Consider the following 17,964-nt stretch of genomic DNA (forward strand, 5'->3'; position numbering starts at 1 on the left):
CGTTTCCGTTACGGTCAGTTACAATACCTCATTGACTGGAAGGGCTATGGTCCTGAAGAACGCTCTTGGACCAATGCCTCAGACGTCCATGCTCCTGCCTTGGTCCGAAATTTCCACGCAAAGTTTCCTTTAAAGCCTAAGAAGTGTCCTGGGGCCACTCCTAAAGGGGGGGGTGCTGTCACGATCCGGGTATCTGGACGCCATTGCTTACCCTTCAGATGCCTCCTAAGGCTGGCTCAGCGTTCCAGGACCGGATCCCGCTGTTCCTGAGTTTCCACATGCAGAATGTCAGAGTGGTGATTTCATCAGCCGCGGCCTCCGCTGTGCCCGCGTGGTTAAATGTGCGCTTGTCAGTCTGGCGTCTCCTGTCTCCTGTGGCCGGCGTCGCCATTACTGTTTCAATTCTCACATGGATTACAAACCAAACTTCCCTTCAAGTGTCTGCATGGGCGCAGCCATCTTGGATTTTGTCATCTGATTATTTCCACCAATCTGCTGTCTGTATTGTTGATTTGCATAATTGCCTAGCCAACCCCTTCCTTGCTGCAGGTATAAGTATGCTGTGCCTGAGCAAGGAAGGCGTCAGTGCTTTGGTTGTCTAACCTAGTTCCAGTTTGTCTCTCTCCTGTGGTTGTCTTCCAGGTTCCAGCTCCTGTCTCCAGACTTCTGCTATAGAGACCCGCACCAGCATTCCATCTGCGGTGTAGCCTGACTCTCCGATCCATTCTGGACTCACCTGTTTCCAGCTACAACAATCACCTGCTTCCAGCCCAGCTTCCAGCAGTGTACAGCTTCTCTTAAAGGGCCGGTGTCCTTTCTGCAGTTTACCACTCTCCACCGGTATTATTATTTCACCGCTCTCAAACAATCACCTGCTTCCAGCCCAGCTTCCAGCAGTGTATAGCTTCTCTTAAAGGGCCGGTGTCCTTTTCTGCAGTTTACCACTCTCCACCGGTATTATTATTTCACCGCTCTCAAACTCCAAACTTCATTATTATTTCATCGCTCTCAAGTTCGTTTATTATTTAACTGGTTCCAGCCAGTATCCACTCCGTACCAACAACAGTCTGGTTCCAGCCAGTATCCACAGCAGCCGTTTTACCTTCAGCAGCCCAGCCTTTCCTGGAACATCAGCTGGTACGATCCTGGGTTCTCTCCATTGCTACAGTCAGGCCTGGTAAGGACTTTCCAACTAGAAGATTATAAGAACTGTCTCACACTACCACCCTGTAGTACCCAGGAATTGTATTTATCCTCTGTTGACTTTTATGTTTCCTTTTACTGCTGCTGTGTTACGGAGTTTGTCATAATAAACATCATTGACTTTTATCCTGGTTGTCGTGGTCACGCCTTCGGGCAGTTATTCTACATGTTACTTACATGTCTAGGGGTCTGATACAACCTCCCAGGTTCCGTTACATCTCAGCCCCTACAACTGAGGCTGCCTCCCGTCAGCTCAGGCCCTCAGTTGTGACAGTAAGCACTGACCTAATGAATCCAGCCGGAGACCAGGATCAAGCGGCCAGGCCGATGCAAGAACTGGCAGCCCGACTTGAACATCAGGAGGCTGCACAGGGCCACATCATCCGCTGTCTCCAGGATCTCTCCACACGGCTGGATGGGATTCAAACGACCCTCCGTGGACCTGGCACGTCCGGTGCGTCCACTACAGTAACACCAGCTGTAACCCCACCCACCTTACCCATTTCCAGTCCACATCTTCATCTTCCAACGCCAGCAAAATTTGATGGATCTCCAAGGTTCTGCAGGGGATTTCTCAATCAATGTGAAATCCACTTTGAGCTTCTACCTGGCAATTTCTTCAGTGACCGTACCAAAATTGCCTATATCATCTCCCTTCTCAGTGGCTCAGCCCTTGACTGGGCATCACCTTTATGGGAGAAGTCTGATCCCCTGCTATCCTCCTATACTGACTTTGTAGCTACATTCAGGCGCATCTTCGACGAGCCAGGCCGGATAACATCTGCTTCATCTGAGATTCTCCGTTTACGCCAGGGAACACGTACTGTGGGACAGTATCTTATACAGTTTAAAATCCTGGCATCCGAACTGGCATGGAACGACGAGGCCCTCGATGCTGCATTCTGGCATGGCTTATCAGAACGCATCAAGGATGAGTTAGCTACCAGAGACTTGCCCTCTAAGTTGGGTGAGCTAATTTCTCTTTGCACGAAGGTTGATCTACGTTTCAGAGAGAGAGCAACCGAGCGAGGAAGATCATCTACTCCTAAATCTTCTGCTCCTCCTCCTCGTCAACCATCTCCATCCAAGGATGAGCCTATGCAAATTAGTCGTTCCCGTCTATCTCCCGCTGAGCGCCGAAGACGTCTCTCTGAGTCTCTCTGTCTCTACTGTGCAGCTCCGTCGCACACTATCAATGCCTGTCCCAAACGTCCGGGAAACTCCAGATCCTAGCTCGCCAAGGAGAGGGCCGGCTAGGAGTAATGATCTCCTCTCCATCTCCTCATGACTGTAACCTCCCAGTGTCGCTCCAAATTGCTCAACGTTACAGGAACGTCATTGCCCTCCTTGATTCCGGAGCAGCTGGGAATTTCATAACCGAAGCTTATGTTAAACGGTGGTCCCTACCCACCGAGAGACTGTCCTCGTCCATCTCTTTGACTGCCGTGGATGGCAGCAAGATTTTTGACGCAGTCATTTCCTTAAGGACTCTTCCAGTTCGTCTGAGAGTGGGAGTTCTTCATTCTGAGTATATTTCTTTTTTAGTGATTCCAAGAGCCACACATCCAGTGGTTTTAGGCCTTCCATGGCTCCGTCTCCACAACCCATCAATTGACTGGACGACTACGCAAATACTGGCATGGGGTCCCTCCTGTGCTGAGACTTGTTTAGCCAAAGTTCTTCCTGTTTGTTCTTCCTTCCCCAGGTCATCTGATGTTCCGCCTCCTCCATATCAAGACTTCACGGACGTGTTCAGTAAAGCCTCTGCTGATATCCTTCCTCCTCATAGAGAATGGGACTGCCCAATCGACCTCATTCCAGGGAAGGTTCCACCGCGAGGCCGAACTTATCCGTTGTCTCTGCCTGAGACACACTCCATGGAAGAGTACATCAAAGAGAACCTGGCGAAGGGTTTCATCCGACCATCTTCTTCTCCAGCCGGCGCAGGCTTCTTCTTCGTTAAGAAGAAAGACGGTGGTCTGCGTCCGTGCATCGACTACAGAGGTCTGAACGACATTACCGTCAAGAACCGATACCCTTTACCCCTGATTACCGAGCTCTTTGATAGAGTTAGTGGTGCAACTATTTTCACAAAGCTGGACTTGAGGGGTGCCTACAATCTCATCCGAATCCGTGAGGGTGACGAGTGGAAGACCGCCTTTAACACCCGTGACGGACATTATGAGTACCTCGTCATGCCCTTCGGATTGAGCAACGCTCCAGCAGTCTTCCAGCACTTCGTGAATGAGATTTTCAGGGACATCTTGTACCGCCATGTCGTGGTTTATCTAGACGACATCCTCATCTTTGCTAATAATCTCGAAGATCATCGTTTCTGGGTAAAAGAGGTTCTTTCCCGTCTCCGTGTCAATCACCTCTATTGTAAATTGGAGAAGTGTGTGTTTGAAGTTAAAACCATTCCGTTTCTAGGTTACATTGTGTCCGGTTCCGGACTAGAGATGGATCCTGAGAAACTCCAAGCAATCCAGAATTGGCCTATACCCTTAAGCCTCAAAGGGGTCCAGAGGTTCTTAGGGTTCGCCAATTATTATAGAAAATTTATACGAGACTTTTCCACCATCGTGGCGCCTATCACTGCATTAACCAAGAAAGGTGCTAATCCGTCCAAGTGGTCCGAGGAAGCTACACAGGCCTTTCACCTTCTGAAGCAACGGTTCATCTCTGCACCAGTTCTGAAACAGCCCGACACCGACTCTCCTTTTATCTTAGAGGTAGATGCCTCCTCCGTTGGAGTAGGAGCAGTGTTATCCCAGAGGGCCAAAGATGGACATCTACATCCTTGCAGTTTCTTCTCCCGGAAGTTCTCCCCAGCTGAGCGCAACTATGCCATTGGCGATCAGGAGTTGCTAGCCATCAAGCTCGCTCTGGAGGAGTGGAGATACCTGTTGGAGGGAGCTTCCCACTCAATCACCATACTTACCGACCACAAAAATCTTTTATATCTCAAAGGCGCACAATGTCTGAATCCTCGTCAGGCCAGATGGGCACTTTTCTTCTCTAGGTTTGACTTTAAACTCCAGTTCTGTCCGGGTTCTCAGAATCGTAAGGCCGATGCCCTTTCCCGCTCATGGGAGCAAGAAAATGAGTCCGAGTCTGCAGACAAGCATCCTATTATTAATCCGTTGGCATTCTCCACGGTAGGGATGGACTCTACGCCTCCACCAGGGAAAAGTTTTGTTAAGCCAGTTCTAAGGAAGAAGCTCATGCATTGGGCCCATGCTTCCCGTTTTGCTGGACATACAGGCATTCAGAAAACCCTTGAATTTATTTCTAGGTCCTACTGGTGGCCAACTCTGAAGAAGGACGTTATGGAATTTATTGCCTCCTGCCCAAAGTGTGCCCAACACAAAGTCTCCCGTCAGTCGCCTGCGGGGCAACTGGTTCCATTATCTGTTCCCCGTCGACCTTGGACCCATTTGTCGATGGACTTTGTTTCCGATCTACCTATCTGCAACAAGTTTAATACCATCTGGGTGGTAGTTGACCGGTTCACCAAGATGGCACATTTCATCCCTCTCACCGGTCTTCCGTCAGCTTCCAAGTTGGCTCAAGTGTTTATACAAGAGATCTTCCGACTTCACGGTCTTCCTGAAGAGATCATCTCGGATCGTGGAGTACAATTTGTAGCCAAATTTTGGCGAAGTTTGTGTCAAGCCCTCCAAGTCAAGTTAAAGTTTTCCACGGCTTACCATCCTCAGACCAATGGTCAAACCGAGAGGGTGAATCAGGACTTGGAGGCCTTCCTCCGTATATATGTGTCTTCCTCTCAAGATGACTGGGTTCAACTCCTTCCTTGGGCCGAGTTCAGCCACAACAATCAATACCATTCCTCATCTTCTTCTACACCATTCTTCATTAATTATGGATTCCACCCTAAAGTCCCAGAATTCCAACCGCTTCCCGCAACTTCTGTTCCAGCAGTGGATGTCACCTTGCGTCAGTTTTCAAATAACTGGAGGAACGTCCGCGCAGCCCTGCTTAAAGCCTCATTCAGGTATAAGAAGTTTGCCGATAGGAAGCGTAGAGCGGTTCCTGCTCTCAAGGTGGGTGATCGTGTGTGGCTGTCCACGAAGAATTTGAGGTTGAGAGTTCCCAGCATGAAATTTGCACCTCGCTACATCGGACCCTTCAAGATTGAACAAGTCATCAATCCTGTTGCCTACAGGTTACAGTTACCATCCTTCTTGAAAATACCCAGGACATTTCATGTTTCTTTGTTGAAACCGCTGATCCTGAATCGGTTTCATTCCGCACTTCCTCCAGCTCCCAAAGTTCAGACTCAACGGGGAGTCGAGTACGAGGTGGCCAAGATTTTGGACTCACGTTTTCGTTACGGTCAGTTACAATACCTCATTGACTGGAAGGGCTATGGTCCTGAAGAACGCTCTTGGACCAATGCCTCAGACGTCCATGCTCCTGCCTTGGTCCGAAATTTCCACGCAAAGTTTCCTTTAAAGCCTAAGAAGTGTCCTGGGGCCACTCCTAAAGGGGGGGGTGCTGTCACGATCCGGGTATCTGGACGCCATTGCTTACCCTTCAGATGCCTCCTAAGGCTGGCTCAGCGTTCCAGGACCGGATCCCGCTGTTCCTGAGTTTCCACATGCAGAATGTCAGAGTGGTGATTTCATCAGCCGCGGCCTCCGCTGTGCCCGCGTGGTTAAATGTGCGCTTGTCAGTCTGGCGTCTCCTGTGGCCGGCGTCGCCATTACTGTTTCAATTCTCACATGGATTACAAACCAAACTTCCCTCCAAGTGTCTGCATGGGCGCAGCCATCTTGGATTTTGTCATCTGATTATTTCCACCAATCTGCTGTCTGTATTGTTGATTTGCATAATTGCCTAGCCAACCCCTTCCTTGCTGCAGGTATAAGTATGCTGTGCCTGAGCAAGGAAGGCGTCAGTGCTTTGGTTGTCTAACCTAGTTCCAGTTTGTCTCTCTCCTGTGGTTGTCTTCCAGGTTCCAGCTCCTGTCTCCAGACTTCTGCTATAGAGACCCGCACCAGCATTCCATCTGCGGTGTAGCCTGACTCTCCGATCCATTCTGGACTCACCTGTTTCCAGCTACAACAATCACCTGCTTCCAGCCCAGCTTCCAGCAGTGTACAGCTTCTCTTAAAGGGCCGGTGTCCTTTCTGCAGTTTACCACTCTCCACCGGTATTATTATTTCACCGCTCTCAAACAATCACCTGCTTCCAGCCCAGCTTCCAGCAGTGTATAGCTTCTCTTAAAGGGCCGGTGTCCTTTTCTGCAGTTTACCACTCTCCACCGGTATTATTATTTCACCGCTCTCAAACTCCAAACTTCATTATTATTTCATCGCTCTCAAGTTCGTTTATTATTTAACTGGTTCCAGCCAGTATCCACTCCGTACCAACAACAGTCTGGTTCCAGCCAGTATCCACAGCAGCCGTTTTACCTTCAGCAGCCCAGCCTTTCCTGGAACATCAGCTGGTACGATCCTGGGTTCTCTCCATTGCTACAGTCAGGCCTGGTAAGGACTTTCCAACTAGAAGATTATAAGAACTGTCTCACACTACCAGTGCCTGTGGCCCTTGCCACCCTGTAGTACCCAGGAATTGTATTTATCCTCTGTTGACTTTTATGTTTCCTTTTACTGCTGCTGTGTTACGGAGTTTGTCATAATAAACATCATTGACTTTTATCCTGGTTGTCGTGGTCACGCCTTCGGGCAGTTATTCTACATGTTACTTACATGTCTTGGGGTCTGATACAACCTCCCAGGTTCCGTTACATCTCAGCCCCTACAACTGAGGCTGCCTCCCGTCAGCTCAGGCCCTCAGTTGTGACAGTAGCATTACATCTGAGTCATGTGGCTTATGTTTCGGTGCCACTCAAGCACCTTTCTCAAAGCAGACAAAAGATGTCTGCTCTGGAGTGAGTCTGTCGCTTCCCTCCTCACGATGTATAAGAACCAGGCGGCACTCAGTGGACTTGGTAAAAAAATAGTGCTTTAGTCTGACAAAAATGCAATTAGGGCATAGCTTGCCAACGCTTCAGCGCCCGCGCAGGGCGCTTTTTTCAAGGCTCTATGCTATAGAACAAACATCATAGAGCCTTGAAAAAAGCACCCTGCATGGACCCCGCATGCTCCAGTCCGGCGTGGAGTGTTGTCTTGACAACACGCACACTGGGGGGAGGGACGTCATCGGCCGGGAACTCAGGAAGCGGTCCCGGAACTCTCCTGGAGCAGATGCCACAGGGAGGATGCCTTTTCACTGGCGGGCTTCTCACCTTTATAGGTAGGCACCTTTTTCTTAATCTTGTTCACATCACGCCCATTTACGCAGACCACTCCCCCACACCACTGGTCATGCCCCCACATCATTAGTCACACCCCCAGCAGCAGCGCATAATAGGCCCTTTTGAAATTTCAGCTCCAGGCCCATTTGGACCTTAATCTGGCACTGTGCAAGCAAGGAAAGCCTTAAAACATGGTCTGTACAAAAATTAGAGTGTCAATAAGTTGTTTGTCTTATACTTTATTTTATTGTATTATTCATGACATTTCATGTACTGTGTACCTTTACATGTGAATCAATATTGATATCACTGATCGATATGAACGTTCTCGTTCATTAATGAACGAGAACTCGTTCATATCATTCAGTGTGTAGGCACCAATGATTAACAATGCGCGGCCCTGCGCTCGTTCATCGTTGGTGCCGGGTCGCTTATGCATGCAGGCCAATATGGACAATCTCGTCCATATTAGCATGCACTGCTATGGAGCAGGTTGACGGGGGGAGTGAAGAAACTTCCCTCCCCCTGACACCTCACCCCCCTCCCACTGCCGGGTCACATGTTCGCCGTTTTGGCCGTCAGGCAGCTCGGCAGCGGATCGCTGAGTGTGTAGGGCCCATGACTCACTGACTCATCACAAAATCTCCAGAACCTTGGGGACTAGGAACTTGAAATTTGAGCAGTAGCTTTGTAATGTGACGTAGGCACCCACTAAGAAGGGATTTGTCAAAATCATGTGTTCAAATTTGATGGCATGTAAGGGTCATATCAAACGGTCACATAAAATGTTCGGAGGCAACTCTAATTTTACTTCTATCATGCCATTGACCCCCAAATTGTATGGCTCCTGTCTCTGTACAATTATGGTATTATAGTATCAAATATTTGTCAATACATTTATTGGCACATGCAGGGAGGGATGTGTGTGAGTCAGGGGGCAAGACGATGTTTGGGACGGGGGGAAGGAGGGGGGCCCGCAGAGATATCAGTGTACCGGGCCCCAAAAATTCTGTTGCCGGCCCTGGCTGCAGCTCCACCTCTGGAGCTGCCACTGGTCACAGGTAGGTCTGGGAACGCTGCTGCATTCCCAATCGCAGATCCATTGCTTCACAGGCCATGTTCAGTTGGATGAAAGGAGAGTATATAGAGTAGACCCTAGGCTACCCCAAATGTCAATGGTGCACCAGTGTTGTGTCGATGTTGGAGCGTTTACAATCTCCATCGCAACTGCACAGACCCCAGAGCATGAGAGTGGGCGTCTCAGCGCTCGTACACTCCATCGCGCATTGAAGCACAAAGGGAAGGCTGAGATTAGCATTTGCATATTTCCGCAGCTGCCATTGAGAGAGTGGCTGTGATCGCGGCTGCATTACCAACCATCGCTGCATCAGACCGCCTGCCACACCTACAGAGCAGAATGTAGTGACCGTCGTCTTCTTAGCTTTATTTATAGACTATCATCTACACAGCTCGCCAATTCCCACGCACAGCGTGGAATGACAAACTCTGTAAAAATGTATGTCCCTACCGCACAGTTCTATTTATGGGAAATATCACCAGAACACTGGCGTTTCTATAATGGGTGCAGCGTGTGCGGTGCACACGGGCGCCTGAGTCCAGAGGGGGACCACACCGCACACACTGCACCCATTATTTTAATATTCACCCCTCCGGAGTCCCGCGCCGACGTCACCGGCACTGTTAAAACCCAGTGAAAATGGTGAAGCTAGCATTTTCACGGAGTTCTGCGTATGCGCAGTAGAGAAATCACTGGGGAAATGGCCGCCGTGCCATTTTCCAGAAGATCTGCGCATGCACAGTAGAGTCTGAGCCCTCTAGTGCTCAGACTTTACAGCGCTCCTGCAGAGAGGAGGGGGTCTGTATGGAGGAGGCAGCACACAGGCCTCCTCCTCTCTTAAAGCGCCCTCTGCACCAGAACTTTGCTAATCCCTACTATTCATCTACTATACATCTATATGGTGTTGTGTTATCCTATAGCAGTGGTCAGCAGCCCTTGGCTCGTTTGCTACAGCTGGCACATGAGGATGCTTGGAGTGACCCATTGTGAATGCTTTGGGCCAGTATCCATCCGGTTGTGCAGTACTGGGCTTACAATCTATAAGGAAATAGACATGGATACACAAGGAGAGGTGCTATCTATTGCAGAGTCGTCCACAAGATTGCAAAGGTTCTTGGTGGACTGTATGATATGGTCACACAGCAATGATGAACCGGGGTCGGGAGGAAGGGAAAGTGAAGAATGAGAAGACATGTGAGGATATGTGTGGACTGTGCAGAGTGGATGCAATTTGATAGGAAGGTTTATGAAAGTTATGTGGGCGGTTCTGGAATTTGATAGGCTTGCCTTAAGAGGTGAGTTTTCAGGGAACGCTTGAAGGTTTGGAGACTAGAGGAAAGTCTTATTGTGCGTGGTAGGGCATTCCACAGAGTGGGTGCAGTCCGAAGAAAGTCCTGCAATCATGAGTGGGAGCGAGTAATGACTGTGGATGAGAGACGCAGGTCTTGCGAAGAGTGAAGAGGTTGGGTTGGGAGATATTTTGAGATGAGGGAAGTGATGTACGTTGGTGTAGTTTGGTTAATGGCCTTGTGTGTGAGTAAAAGTATTTTATATTGAATACGGTAGAATACAGGTAACCAATGGAGGGACTGACAGAGTGGATCTGCAGCCGATGAACGTCTAGCGAGGAAGATAAGCCTCGCCGCTGCATTCAGAATGGATTGTAGTGGTGAGAGTCTCGTTTTGGGAAGACCAGTTAGGCGACTATTGCAATAATCAATGCGGGAGATAATGAGAGCATGGATTAGAGTTTTTGCAGTGTCTTGTGTAAGATAAGGGCGTATTTTGGATATGTTTTTTAGATGTATGTAACATGATTTTGAGACAGATTGAATGTGGGGAACAAAGGACAGATCAGAGTCAAGGATGACACCTAGGCAGCAAGCTTGTGGGGTAGGGATGATTGTCAAGTTTTCAACAGTGATAGAGATATCAGGTTGGTAACTACTATTGGCCGGTGGAAATATAATTAATTCTGTTTTGGAAATATTAAGTTTGAGGTGGCGAGATGTCATCCAAGATGAAATATCAAAAAGGCATTCAGTGACCCGGCCCAATACAGATGGTGACAAATCTGGGAAGGATAGGTAGATTTGAGTATCATCTGCATACAGATGGTACTGAAATCCGAAAGAGCTGATTAGTTTACCAAGAGATGAGGTATAGATAGAGAAAAGCAGAGGACCTAAGACTGAGCTTTGCAGTACTCCAACTGAGAGACATAGCAAATAAGAGGTAGATTCAGGGAAATGAACACTGAAGTAGTGATTAGAAAGGTAGGATAGGAACCAAGAAAGGAATGTGTCTTTAAGACCTAGGGATTGTAATGTTTGTATAAGAAGAGAGTGGTCAGCCGTGTCAAAGGCAGCAGATAGACCTAGAAGAATAAGAAGTGAGTCTTGTATAACTATTGCAACTGGTCCTTGAGTTTGCATCTCAGAGTTGGAATTATTGCAATCGCTACTTTCCTGTCCTTTCCCTCTTTACTCTATTTGGGCTAATCCAAATCCCCCCACCCCCACCCCCGGCCACTCTTCTATGCACTTCTTGGCTTGGATCCACAAGGGTATTAGGCTGGTGTTAGACCCCCCCAACCGTGTTAGACCCCCCAACCCCACACAAACACACACTAGATCAAACTTGGTCCTCAAGGCACCATAATGTTCCAAGTTTTAAGGATAACCAAGGGAAGTTCAGGGGAAATTTGAGGAAAAATTGCTTCACAGAAAGGGTAGTGGACAAGTGGAATAGCCTCCCATCAGAGGTGGTAAAGGATAAGACAGTAGAGCAATTTAAACATGCATGCGATAGACATAAGGATATCCTTACAAAGAAATAAGGATCAAATAAGGTTTGAGATAAAAATATGGTAAAAAAATAAAAAAAAGGGGGCAGACTAGATGGGCCAAGTGGTTCTTATCTACCGTCAAATTCTTTGTTTCTATGTTTCTAACCATGCTTGGACACAGGTGATTTAATAAGTACCTCAGTCAGCTTGATTTAATCATCTGTGCCAAGCCATGGATATCCTTAAAACCTGGACTGTTAGGGTGCCTTGAGGATCGAATTTGGGAACCACTTTGTTGTTTAGTGTTTGATTACAGCACATGAGGTTTGGTGTTTGAGTCCCCTGCAACAATGTATTGTGTAGGATTAAGTCCTGTGCTACGCGCAGACTGGAAAAAAACATTAGATTGTGAATACGGTAAGTTACGAATGGAATTGCAGCTGACCGGCGTTTGCAAAGCTTTTCGCATGGCGTTCGCAGACTTGCACGGGCGGGTATTCACTCTGTCTGGGCGGCGACTATCCGATCGCAAACCTCTGCAAGTTCGCAGAGGATCGATCAGGTCTCAATTAGGCCCTTAATCTGTAAAGAAATATCTGAGTATGGATGTTAATCATGTACATGCCCGAATCCAATGATTTCACTTGTAATGGAGTCATGATTTGCTGTAATCTCCCTACGATCAGGACATATGTATGCTCCCTCTCCAGCATACTGTAGATATTCATGTGACGGTATGAAACACATTACTGATTGCTCTTTGATGTGATATTACCATTGCCAGATCAGCCATGAATATTGAACTTGCATAAAAGGACGACTCAGTGTAGATTGCCATGTTAGATATTGTGCCAAGCCATTGAATTGACTGATTCTCCCATATGGGCACATTTCATGGCTTTTGGACTGATTTGCGTATAATTTGTGGTTATTGTGTCAGCTGTTCTGATAGCAGATGGCAGCACATTGTAAAGGTCTGCAGTCCCATCCCTGATAAAACACGCCAAGGCTTGCCAAGATACATATGGTTCTAATCACCAAACATAAAAATCAGCTGGCAATCAAAATGAATATTCTTTGCAGCTCTCGTGGACTGTCAACACTTCAGTCGGAACTAACCAGTGACGGGCAGCAGTTATTAAAGTCAGTTGTTTTTAAAGCACCACAGGGAAATAATTTGAGAGCAGAATTATGAGGAAAATAGATTTGAAACTGCACGTAGTCTTATATCCATATATACTCAAGGATATTTACAGTGGGCAAATGGGGTACTCCGTGGTGCTAGTACTCACTGTGGGGTCTGATTGAGAGCTGCACGCAAATCAGCCACAGATTAAGCCGCATTGCATGCTCTGAAATAAATCAGGATCTTCACCTGTATTCACAGTTGACCGCCAATATGCAGCACCAGCCTTATCCACCCGCTTGTGAAAGTAGTGTTGGAGAGGCGTGTTCTCCTGTGTTGTCTTCTTCTCCTTTTTATGCAGCGGAATGGCATCGGGGCTCATGCACAACCCTGCAAACACCACTGCTTTGAGTGTCGTGGTGCTGCACGGCTATGCAGTACTTAGCTCCTCAGAGGTGAGAGCGAGTACCATTGTACGTATATTGCTTGTAATACTGCTTGTATGGCCACTGCTTTTATCACCAATGTTACCAATAAACCTGCAAGCTTGGTAAGAACTCACTGTGTGGACAGTTCACGTTACGCTGGTGCCTAAACCAACCAGATTCTACACGAATAGGTCATATCAATAAGTAGCTGTTTTTACTGTCAGTCATACTTACAGACTTTCCCAGAACCTCCGGGTGACTGTGGAATCTTCATGTAGCCCCCAGAGCTCCTGGAAGTGTCGGTGTTCCTCCCTCTGCCCTCCGGGATGGGGAGAATACTATGGTAAACTACAGGCCCGTGGGGATGGGGCGGGCCAATATGACATGATTCTATGATAATTGGGTATATTTGGCACCACCCCCTTTCCATAGATGGGCCTAATGACATGAATTATTCAGCCCTGCCCCTATCAGCTATCACCTACATCTCCTCCCTTGTACTTTTAAATGTGTGCCCTCCCTTTGACTCATCCACAACATTGTGGGGGGGGGGGGGGGGGGTGACCCGACAAAGTACCTCAAAGCACCACACATATTATACTGGTGCCAACCTACATGCATCTTGCAATCATGCAGAGTTGGCCCCAGGCATAGGCAAACTAGGCAAATGCCTAGGGCATTTGGAATGCCTAGGGGCACAAGCAGCTTCTGCTGATTAAAATGATATGCAGCATGCCTATATTCTGTGTGTGACTGCGGTTCTATCTGCATACAAAATGCATTACTAATGTGCGGCATTATGTGTATAAGGTGTACTACAGTACTTTGTGGCGTAACGTATAGAAAGGGCACTACTGTGTGGTCTAATGTGAATAAAGGGCAATATGGTGTGGTGTAATGTGAATAAGGGGCACTACTTTGAGGAGTAACATGGTACTACTGTGTGATGTAACGTGAATAAGAGAAACTTTTGTATGATTTAATGTGAATAAAGTTGCAGTACTGTGTGGCGTAATTTCAACTGGGGTATTATTGTGTGTTCATGCCCCTTCCCAGCAAGAACATGCACCATTTTGGCCTGCGCACTGAATGTGCACACTGTTCCTATTTAAAATATAGGGGTAGGAGCACCAAAATGAGGACTGCTATGGGTGAGGGGTGATGGTGCTGGGAATGGGGTACAGGGTTAGAGGCGGAACTAGCGTCTGTGCAAGGGGGCACGAGCCAAAATCTTGCCTAAGGCATTATATTGGTTAGGGCCGGCTCTGCAATCATTTAATGTGTTAACCTCACCCAGGGCTGCAACTAGGTGTGTGTAAGTGGTGGCACCACCCAAGGCACAGCGCTCTGGGTGCGGAACGTTGCTGCTCTACGGTACCTGCATTTGGCTAGCCAAGAAAGACAGAGGCCAGCACGCCAGCAATAGTGAGCATCGGCGAACAGCAGCCGGACACAAGGCACCGACCCCAGCAGGCAGGGTGGTATTGGGCAAGCAGCGCCCACAGTGATCCAGGCAGTGACTCCAGCAAAAGGCCGGACACTAGAACATATGGGAACCAGAGTGGCCTAAGGTGGTGGAACGATAGGTAAGGAGAATCTCCTGTGCGAAGCCAGGGGGCAGTATGCTATATTTCTGTGGCGATGCAGTTAATTTACCTACAATCAAAATCCCGAAGGTCAACATACTGACAACCATTGACCGACGGTCAAAATACTGGCAATTTTAAAATATCAACATTTAATATGTCGACAGGTCCAAAAGTCAACACAAGTTTTTCATTGAAAACAACTTGTTCATACTTTGCCATCCTAGGAGGGGGATATAATAGTAGGCCTGAAGTGCAGCGGTACACTTATACGGTGTCCATGTCGACCTATGAAGACATACGCACCAAAAAACAATGAAAAACTTGTGTCGACTTTTTAACCTGACAACATTTTAAATGTCGAGATTTTGATCTTGTTGGTATTTTAAATGTCGTGATTTTGATCTTATCGGTATTTTGACTTTGTCGGTATTTTGATTGTCAGTCAGTTGTTGCCGGTATTTTGACCGTCAGTCAGTTGTCGGTATTTTGACCGTCGAGATTTTGATTGTAGGAATTTCATACTAAAGCCATTTCTGTGCAATATTAGTAGCATCCAGTTGTGACCAGCACTGCACAGGCTAGAAGAGTAAATCATTTAAAGTAAAAAATAAAAAAATAAGGCATTCCTAAAAAATGTCTTTTTAAAAATAAAATTAGATATTTTTATTTGGTACTGATGACTTGGAAAATGGAAATACAAGACGACAGATGCCCTTTAATGAAGCTTTATATATCAGTAGGTAAAACTCTGCCTAGCTTGGCTGGCCCCAATGTCTGCTCAACATATGGAGTTTGAAAGGACCAAAAAAACAAAAAAAAAAAAACGAGTGATATATCCTTTTCAAAACTAGCCACCCCATGTAACCTCTGCGTTGCGATCGAGAATCTCATTACTCATTAGAAAAAAAAGATGACTGTTGCAGCTAAACAGAACCACATCGTATAACCTCATGCCGAACACCGTCACCTTTTAAACACTGGCTGCAGGAGATGATTTTGGCAAGAATTCAAAGGGGACGTGGAATCTGCAATCCAGAGAAGGAGGCTGAGTTTTGAGTCATGTTTTCCATGTAGTTCAGAAAAGACTTTTATCTTCGTCAAAGTACTGACTATCTGCGCCACCCTGCCTGTCCCTGGTGATGTTATTTCAGGGACAGGCATGACAAGAAAAACAGTTTTTGTAGCTACACGGTAAGGAAGAATTTAATAAATAAATACTTAGTAGTCACCTATTTACATTAAAAGATGGATCTAACAGCTGAATTAATCCCCTTTCATCTTAAACTGGTTCACATTTGCACACAAGTCCATTATGTATACGGATCTTGCAATTTGTTTGCACAGCGCATGCTACATAGCAGAGTATATGCATCTTTGAGCAATTCAAAGTAGTACTCATCTCAGCTTCATCTCCACTGGTGCTGAGTGACTGTAATTGGGCATCATAGAGCGTTTGCATCTACGATTAGTGTTTCAGGGGAATGTTGTGGGTATTGGCAGAGTCTTCTGGGCTATCTGGGGAAGTGATGTCAGTCCACACACTTTCTGACTTAAACAGTAACACAGGTTTATTTAGTGAACACAGGTGACTCAGATGTAACACTGATAGCAGTAATCAGGAGCCCATATATCACGCAAGGTAACAGCATTAGGTAGCGGTACTTATCAGGAGATGTCTGTGGTGGTGAAGCATGGAGGACTGTACAGCCGTGCAGTCTGACTCCCATTGTAGAGAAGATGATGCATGCACTGGAACACTGAATCTCTGTAGCTGAGATCCGCTCCCAGTCTCAGCTCTGCACACTTGTACACCAGGACTCTGTCTCTCAGTCTCTCTGTGTGTCACACTCTTATAACTCTCTCCGAGATGGAGGAACGTACATCATATGACTCCGCCTCCGAGTGACTCCTAGCACTAGAGGTCTAACACTAGGGGATGCACCCATAGACTGGTACACGGAAGGAGACAGGTACACAGCGCACCATATCCTAACACTCCCCCTCGCTCAAGACTGTCTCCGGTCACAAGTTTAAAGAACATGACATTTTATCAAACAAATCAATAAAGTCACTCCTGTAACCAAAAACAACGTGAAAAAACCCCAGTAAGAATAAATCAACATTAACCATATTCTAGTCCACATTCCATCAGGAATGCAAGTAGCAAGTGTGATGACAGTCCTTTTGTCAACATATCGGCAATATTATCTTCACTTGCAACATATTCCATATTGACATACTTGTTTTCCACCAACTCACAAATGAAATGATGTCTTATAGCAATGTGCTTAGACCATCCATGATGCTTTGTGCTACAAGAAAGATCAATTGCTTCCTTGCTATCACACTATATGTTGATGAACTCACTGTGGTAAAGAAGACCTAATTCGCATAAAGTCTCTCTTATCCAAAGCACTTCTTTTGAAGTTTCTGTGAGCGTACTCTGCCTCTATTATAGAAAGAGCAACTGTGGGTTGTTTCCTACTTGCCCAGTTTACGGCTGCGCGTGCTAGTGCAAACAGGTATCCACTATAAGAACATCTATCATCCTCATCTGATTCCCGGTCGGCGTCACAGAATACTTTTAAGCTGGTATCTGATTATCTTTTACATTTCAGCTTTAATGAACTTGTACCTTTCAGGTCCCTTAGAATTCTCTTTACTGCAATCCAATGTTGTCTCCCAGGATATTTTGCGAACTGGCTTGGTGACATGGCCTTGACCATCTTTGTACTTTTATCAATGGGGGTACTTACTGGTTCTGCATCTCTCATTCCGTACGGAAATTATTGCCTCAATGTATGTTTGTTGGTCAATTGTGACAGTTCCCTCTTGCAGGTTTTGTACAATTTTCATATCTAATAGATGATTTACAGGGCCTAGATCTTTCAACTTGAATCTTTGTTTAAGCTGGTGCTTGACATCAGTGATCTTCTTGACCTGCCAAAAGTAAATCATCCACATAGACAGCTATAATGAACAACTTTTCTGTGCTGGTTTTGTGATCTAGGCAGTGATCAGTCTCTGACCTAACAAAGTTCATTTCTAGCAACGCTGCATCCAACTTTACATACCAGCAATGACCACTTTGCTTGCGATCGTATAGCGACTTCTCTAAGAGACAAACTTTCCCAGTTTGAAAAATGTCCATATCATAATGTTCAGGTGGTTCCATATAAATTTCCTCAATCAATTCTCCATTTAGGAATGCAGAATCAAAGTCCAGTTGATATAACAGTAGATTATGTAGTGTTGACAGTTCTGTATCAATTGCTGACTTCCACTATGTCCAATCACTGCTTGACGTTGCTTCATGTATGTTTTGAGTTTCTCAGTAAGCTACGTTTGCATACTCCTCACTGTGTATTTCTTGGCTGGAATACCTTTGTTACTCCTCGTGGACCTTCTGTTCTCTGACTTGTCTGCTTTGACACTCTCAGACTCAGACACACTTTCTGCTGCCTGTACA

Source organism: Pseudophryne corroboree, chromosome 9 (genome assembly GCF_028390025.1).
Source record: "Pseudophryne corroboree isolate aPseCor3 chromosome 9, aPseCor3.hap2, whole genome shotgun sequence".
In the NCBI taxonomy this organism is placed as follows: Eukaryota; Metazoa; Chordata; class Amphibia; order Anura; family Myobatrachidae; genus Pseudophryne; species Pseudophryne corroboree.